Consider the following 8,270-nt stretch of genomic DNA (forward strand, 5'->3'; position numbering starts at 1 on the left):
ATGCCCTTTTAATCCTGAAAAACTGAATTAGGTGGTTCAGGTGTGTTTGGGAAATGTGAGCTGACTGGTTTGATTTTACTCCCAGCAGAAGGCAAACATGAGCTGATGCGCTACAACCTTGTCATTCATTCAGATTAGATTACGTGACGCTCTACAAATACTGACACAAACAAAAATATGCCATGAGAGCCGGATACAGTAAATGACAGCACGCAGTGGCATGAACTTTGCTTAAGGATTAAAAAAGATCAAATATGCTGAAAGGGCATGTCAACTGTACAGACAGCTGGATAAAACAGACACGAGTCAAATCAGCACTATCACTGACCAAACCCATAATCCTAAAAGCCGCCATTTACAGACGGGAACAATTTAATCCTATTCAGAGCCGCGGCTGAAAACATGAAGTGGGATAAAAAGATAATCAGGGAGGGAAAAACGCACTACAACAAAAGCAACAGATATCCACAAGCTTCAAATGCATTTTGCATCTTCTTCCATATTGTAATGATGCAAATTTTATAAAGTATTAAGTCCCCTGTGGTGAAAATCCAGCTTTTAATGTTGTTTATATGTCTATGTGGTGTTTTAATATGCTTTAAGACAAACCATGTGTAAATTCATAAGTCGACAGCATTGCTGAGTATTTTCTGCTTAAAACTGCAGTGAACCAAAGACAGTCTCAAAAACACGCTTTGAAATCGCTGGTGTTTCTGACGTCACAAACTACCTTGTAACCAATCAGATCAACGTGTGATCGTCAACGAGTGGATCTCTGAGCTGAGTGAGTGAGTGGAGGCGGGGCTTTTTTGCATACTCATAGAACTGAGTATACTAAATGAGGCAAAGGTATAGTTACATTCAAATTATTCAAGGAAAAAACGCTTAAATATGTAATTTTTGTGATCAAAGATGAGTTAAGGCATACAATTGACTATAGGGGGACTTTAAAGCTCAATGACAAGCACAATGTCTCATTCACTTGAGCTTCTTCACATGACTTTTGACTTTAAGGGTAGAAAATAAACTAAAGTATGCGAACACATGGCCAACATGTGGTCCAGTTGAATATACAAATGAACGCTCTTCCGCTGGTCTTGCAGTTACAAGTCGAACATTCAATTGCCTCTGATATTAAACCCGTTTCAAGTAAGTTGCTCAGCAAGATTCACTTTAGACTGCTGTTTCACCATGACAGTAGCTGACCTAAAAGAGAAAATCAACCATAAAAGACATTTACGCCAAGGTTCCCGCTAAAACCCTCTGAGAACGCGGCACTGGGTTACGAGACATTTACATTTCTGTGCGTAAGGGAGCAAGATCCCTTTCTGCGGCCGCAAAATTTGGTGTAGAAACAATTTTCTAAATTTAAGACTGAAATAGTTCTCTTCTAAAATGAATAATCTTGGCAGTAACTTCATGCCATATTTGACACTCTCTGTGGACTGGTGACGTGAATCAAGCGCCCTGGGGGGGATTTAAGACGGTTTAAAATTTATAAAGGAAAAGGTTTTCTTCTGAGACTTTGTTTGCTCTCTTTCATGAGTGTCCAGAGAATGTTTGCAGGGCTTTTATTTCATTCTGACGCTGACGTTTTGTTACATAAGACACAAAGCGCAGCCCACCTTACAGCTCAAATCCCTCTAAATATGACGGATGTGCAGGTCCATCAATGTTCAGACTTTTTTTTGTTGAAAAAATTGCTATTTAAAATGTATTAAACGCAGCAGACAGAACTAAATTCTTATTGGTAGCTGAAAACATCATCTAATTAGCCTAAATATTGTCATGCAAAATTGTTTGAATGATGCCAAATTTAAATGAGCAGCAGATTCTGTGAGTGTTTACTAAATCTATACAGCTTTGTTTTCCATGCATATGCTCCAAAACACTGTGCTGAACTATGGGAATAAAAGACAACTTAGAGTTAGGGCTGCAGCTATCGATTCTTCTTGTAATCGATTAATCTAGCACTTAATCGATCGATTAATCGGATATTTAAAAAAAAAAAAATCATATCTAGTCAAACCGCATCACGACATCGCTATCGGATTAAAATCAGCGAACATCAATAGGCTTAGACTACGTTACCTTGTTTCAGCGAGTTAAGTGTATTAGGTGAGTGTGTAATGATCCCACACTTTAGACAATTTCTGCTGTTTATTTACATATTTATTCTCCGCCATCGCGCCAACTAAATTCAAAATATATGCTTCCTGAACAGGTCCGTGTGGATAAACGGTCCGTGTGAAACAATCAAATCCCTGCGCCGCGCGTATAGTGCGCGTCATAAGAATTTAACGAGGCTTCGAGGCAGAGTTTTTGCCTCGAGGAATTTTTGTAATCGAGTAAATTCGAGGAATCGTTTCAGCCCTACTTAGAGTGCATGTGTCTTTCATGGTACATCTTGTACATTGATCAGATTTAAAGATATTTTAGACATAATGACTGAATGAACATGCAGATTCACTCTCTGACAGTAGGTGGCGCTTACAGTCAGTCAAACACTACTTACATGTTTCAAACAGTCATTCAGATTTTTGGATTCACCATGTTGTTCATAAAACAACACAAAAAACTAGTGTGTTGAGCGCCAAGTCATAGTTTTATGTAACAGCAGCGGATTCGGACGTGATCAAATCAAGATTCTTACTGTTCTGAAAATAAATAAAATTACCTCTCCATAAAAATAAAATAAATCCATCTTACTGACAGCATATGAACGCTTGTGTCTGTCTGAAAAGCTCCATTAACAGTTGTTCTTTTAAATTAAAATGTTTATTGCACAGAATTTCCAAACCAAATATTTGCCTTGGTGTGAGGACTAATTATTATATATTAAAGGTGGGGTATGTGATTCTCTTTTTTGTCCATTTTTTCAAAATAACTTAAAATCCTATTCCTAACCCACTTACAGCCACTGAGTTAGAAGCACTGAAATGAAAATGAAGCAATTTAATCATTTGTGGAACGGGCAGGACTCGAAAAACTCCAGCCAATCATTTCCAAGACCACCTAGAATCATTGGACAGTAAGTTTGTCAATCAAACGGTCGTACCACACCCCCTCCCCCCAGTGGTTTGCTATTGGCTGATCTCATGTGAGTGACAGGTTGCCCCGCCCACATCATCAGAGAAAAGGAGAGATATTCTGATTCAAGATTACCAGGAACATGAATAAAAAAAAGAAAAAAAAAGATGTGCCTGGATAATTCATTTATATAATAAACCAGTCCATTTTGATTTCATAGTGACTAAGAATCAGGTGTGTAAAGTGTGATTCATTTATACCCTGCAAAGTTCAGCACCAAACTGAATGAAACTTAAACCAGCCAATTACATCGTCAAGATTCCTGAAACTAACATTACAGGAAAACTGCAGGACGATAACCCTGTGACTGATTTATAGAAATGATATTTTAGAGCATATTAATGTTTCAGATGTATAACAGTACGTGTGTGACGTGTGGTAAGATATACAAGTGACTTCTGAGTGTCAGCTGTATAAGAACCGATGCTATTTGAGCGTATATGTAATGTTTTTTAGCAGTGTATGAGAGCATGCGTGATGTGTGAGTGTGTGTGTGTGTGTGTGTGTGTGTGTGTGTGAGGCAGGGCTGTGTCTTCATCAGTCGCCATCTTGTTGGCTGCAGCAGCTGTAGGCCGTGAACACACACACACACACAGCACATAAACACACTAGTAGTGCTGACACACACACACACACACGCGCGCGCGCCCGCGTACATGTTTCAGCAGGACAGTAGATGCGCTTTAAACGGACACCGGCATTAATACATACAATCAACAGCAATATGATTGCGAACTGTGATGAAACACACTGATACTGCTCTTCCTCATTGACATTTCCGCCACGAACACAACCGTAAATCACTCGTACACAACACACATGCACGTTAAACAGATCGAGAAAATCCCATTAACTCCAATTTAAGGTCGTTAAAAGCACAGGCTCAGGGTTAAAAACCAATCAAAGAAGCACTTCGATCACACACACACACACACCCGCGAGAGTCCGGTGTTTGAGAGCTTCATCGAGGATTTATCACGGAGAAAGATGATATTTAACGTTAACCACAAACAGTGCGACTCCATGATGAAGTGAAGGGGGGGAGGTAGTTTGGCTTTATCCTCCATCTTCACTGTCCATTTCATCGTTTGCACCAATGCAGGTTTAAAATACTCAGCAAACCAGGATTTAAATTTAAAAATTCAAACGAAGAGACCGTTTAACACCCTTGTAACGGAGATGCGAGTGCCCGATAGCAGAAATCACCTGACAGTATTTAACATGAATATGGAGCCCGATTATGAGTGCTGCTAGTCAGCTAACAGCACATCTCTGCCACATGACCGTGATTTGAGGAAGTTAACACATACTAAACCACTTATGTGGCCTAGTAATTTGATATTTGCTGTTCATATTGACAAATAAAGCATCCGTGACTGTTAAATGTGTTTGTGTGCGTCCAGTAGCGGCCCCCACCCCAACCGAACCCCACAACACCCGAATACAGGCAATCAGGCGACCGTTAAAGAGAAGATAAACACTGACCTGTGTTTTGTCGGGACAGTTCGTTGTGTATGTATCATTGACTGTAAACAGCGAAGAGGGCTCCACAGCTGCCCGACCTGCAGACAGTCCGTCAGTCAGTCAGCGGAGAGCGGCACTCCCCGAACCCGCAGCCGCGACAGCTGCAACCGCGCCGATTCTTGCCCAAATAACGCACGCTTCACGCAAACGCCTTGTGGTAAATGTGACCAACAAACGCTCTGTCCAAATTTAGCCTTTCTGTACGTCCCACGCGCGTCGTTCTCCGGTGCTGGAGTGGTTCTTCTGCGTTCCGTGTGTCAGGCTCTCGCTCCGGCCATCAGACAGCAGAGATGGGCGCGGTGAGTGACCCTGCTCTCAGGGCTGGGAAACCCCACGCTGCGCCTGCGTCACTACGCAACTGATTCGACTGTTTTGGCGCGAAATCACGTTTTTGATATTTTAAGAACGACGACGGTTTTAACGGTCATCAGCATCGTAAATACTGTACCGTTTTTTATATTTTCATTTTTTTTTAAATGTAAAGCCTACATAATATATGTATATGTATTACCGTATACGTCGTATTATATTACTTTTGCCTCAAAAACAAAAAAGTAAACTGCTGTGATGGTGGCTGCATCCGAAATCACATACTTCCCTATAGTACGCAAAAAGTGACAAAGGAACTAGGCTATGTCCGAGTTCACAGTAATTATAAAAGAGTAGGCAAAAAGCAGTGGTGTGCGGTGGTGTTTTACAATGAGGAGGCAAAGTCCTAGCATTTTTATAGCCATCAAATGTAAATGTATGTATCTGTTGCACTTAATTTTCCTGGTTAAATAAAAATTACAATTATAATTGTGCTCTTATAAATTTCTTGGAAAATGTTTAGATAAAAACTGAAAGAGTTGTCAGAAGCTTAGTGATAGGGACGTTAAATTCATGGGACTGTAGTGTAGTTCATTTATAGCCTAAATTTAGCTTCTGGCGACTGCATTCAGGCTTCAAAAATCATAAAAGTTGTGTTCATCTGTGATAATTATCTTGATTGACAAAATGTGCAAGTATATCATAAACTTTTTTTGATCACAGAGCTTGTTTTTAGCGATAATACAAAAGCCTATGGGAAAATCCTTTTGGGTTTTTGTCAGGAAACCAGTGTGATGCATGAGGACTAGTGACGTCATTAGTCTGCATTAATCCCATGTCTTCATTCAGGCCGAAGAGAACCTTCAAGAAAACAAGAGGCAGGATTTATCACGACCAATCATATCCAATCATAACCGATCATATCGCGATGTTTTTTCGATGATTTCCCCCCAGTCAGTTTTATACTTTTTAATGTCATATTTTGATATATTCGAGTTGTTTATTTTTTGTGATATCAATTATTTTCTCATCCAGTTTCTTCTATTAGGGGACACTGCCTCCCTTGCCTCCTCGGACACCCCTTGCAAAAAGTACCCGGATGATTTACTGCCAGAGGTGGACAAAGTACAAAACTTCCTTACTTGAGTGAAAGTACAGATACTACGGGTCAAATACAACTCTATTGCAAGTAAAAGTTGTAAAGACCGATTTTAACTTAAGTAAAAGTACAGAAGTACTCGTTTTTAAAAATACTTCAGAATTAAAAGTAAAAAGTGAATGTCAATGCATTGTTTTATTATTGTTGCATTGTTGTATATAATACTTACAGTATCTTATGCCTCTGAATCTATGCCTGTCCTCATATCAATATCATATTTATTTCTAGAACACAGTTCCAGTGGTGGGATTGAAAGTGAGATTGAATAAATGCACTTAATAACGTCCACAATGGTTTCGGACACCCAAGTGCCCGTTCCCTCAAATAGTGCCCTATTTAAAGTTTTTTGGCTTTTAGTATGAATATGTTAGCTTTGCTGTTATCTTTAAGCTAGTGTGCTCCAAAACAATGACAAAATTCGCATTTAGAAGACCAAAGCCAACGTTGAAAATGAAAATCAGGTTGATGTCAGAATCCAAAGTCAGATCGACGTCAATCCGACTTTCATTTCCAACCAAAATCCTCCCCTGACTGACGTTTTTACTTTTACTTACTCGAGGACCTGGACAGAATTGTAGTGGAGTAAAGTACGATATTCATCTTTCAAATGTAGTGAAGTCAAAGTAAAAAGTTTCCAGAAAAAATAAAACTCAAGTAAATGACAGATACTAAAAAGAGTACTTAAGTACAGTACTCAAGTACAGTAAATGTACTTTGTTACTGTCCTCCTCTGTCTACTACTTCCGGTGGGATTCTGAAGTGTGCATCTGATGAACACTTTACTATCCCATGAGGCCACGGGAGAGGATTTATGAATGACAGTGAAGCGATGCAACTGACGCTGGTAGATCACATGATAGTGACAACATGGCTGATGTAGTATTACATCCATACTACACACACTCATAAAGAACATCCTTTTTTTAGCGGTTGTGAAGTAATTACTTATTGAAAATACGCACCTACTCAATAGAGTGAGTGATTTCGGCCGCAGCTGGTGTTTGTGGCTGTGGGAGTGATACGGAAATGTAATATTTGACATATATGTCCCTATATCGCAAGTGACGCCATCATATATGCTAAATATAAGACAATATATTGCTATCAAATACATACATATTTCTAGATATATGTTGATATAAGTTCATAACAGATATAAATTTTTCATATTAAATGAGTATATTGACATATATTAAGATGATGTATATGATTATTGTTTACATAATATTGTATGTTATGACCATATATGTCATCGACATATGCCAATTTATATAAACAACATGCATACATACATTTTACATGCCTATGGTTTCCTTATTAATTTATTCCTTGTTTTCCTTATTTGAACAGCTTGAACTTTTAACAAGTCTACACAATCCACATTTCATTTCTATCCCATTTTAGAATTAGCACAATTTTATAAATAAAATAGATTTTTTTGTACATTATTTTACCCCATCTTAACTGGCTCATAAAAACAAAAATACTACACAAATTCTATTTGGAAACTTAAATTTTAGTTTTTTCATATCAATATCAATTGTATATTGATAATTGTTGCTCAGTGTTTCATTGGTGTGTGTGTGTGTGTGTGTGTGTGTGTGTGTGTGTGTGTGTGTGTGTGTGTGTGTGTGTGTGTGTGTGTGTGTGTGTGTGTGTGTGTGTGTGTGTGTGTGTGTGTGTGTGTGTGTGTGTGTGTGTGGCCTGGTAAACCCTACATTATGGGGACAAAATGTCCCCATAAGGATGGCAATATCTGAAATGTTCGTGTGGGGACATTTTTTGGTCCCCATGAGGAAAACAGCTTATAAATCATACTAAGTGATGTTTTTTGAAAATGTAAAAATGCAGAAAGTTTTCTGTGATGGGTAGGTTTAGGGGTAGGGTTAGTGTAAGGGAATAGAATATACAGTTTGCACAGTATAAAAATCATTATGTCTATGGAAAGTCCCCATAAAATATGGAAACACTACGTGTGTGTGTGTGTGTGTGTGTGTGTGTGTGTGTGTGTGTGTGTGTGTGTGTGTGTGTGTGTGTGTGTGTGTGTGTGTGTGTGTGTGTGTGTGTGTGTGTGTGTGTGTGTGTGTGTGTGTGTGTGTGTGTGTGTGTGTGCATGGCTGACACCGCCATCAGTGTGACACATATATATAAAAACACTATTATACATACATAAAATGTATGGGCTAGT

General features: G+C 38.8%; 1 protein-coding gene across 1 annotated transcript in view; it reads right to left on the reverse strand.

Annotated features, from left to right (window-relative positions):
- The window catches only part of gnb1a (guanine nucleotide binding protein (G protein), beta polypeptide 1a), a 59,453-nt gene extending 54,485 nt beyond the window's left edge, over nt 1–4,968 (reverse strand). The window contains exon 1 of the mRNA XM_077230296.1: nt 4,576–4,968. The gene's annotated coding sequence lies outside the window, so the exon portion shown is untranslated. The remainder of the gene's footprint in view (nt 1–4,575) is intronic.
- Nucleotides 4,969–8,270: the final 3,302 nt, after the last annotated feature.

Source organism: Siphateles boraxobius, unplaced genomic scaffold (genome assembly GCF_051911475.1).
Source record: "Siphateles boraxobius isolate OS27281-9 unplaced genomic scaffold, OSU_SipBor_1 141, whole genome shotgun sequence".
Classification (NCBI taxonomy): domain Eukaryota; kingdom Metazoa; phylum Chordata; class Actinopteri; order Cypriniformes; family Leuciscidae; genus Siphateles; species Siphateles boraxobius.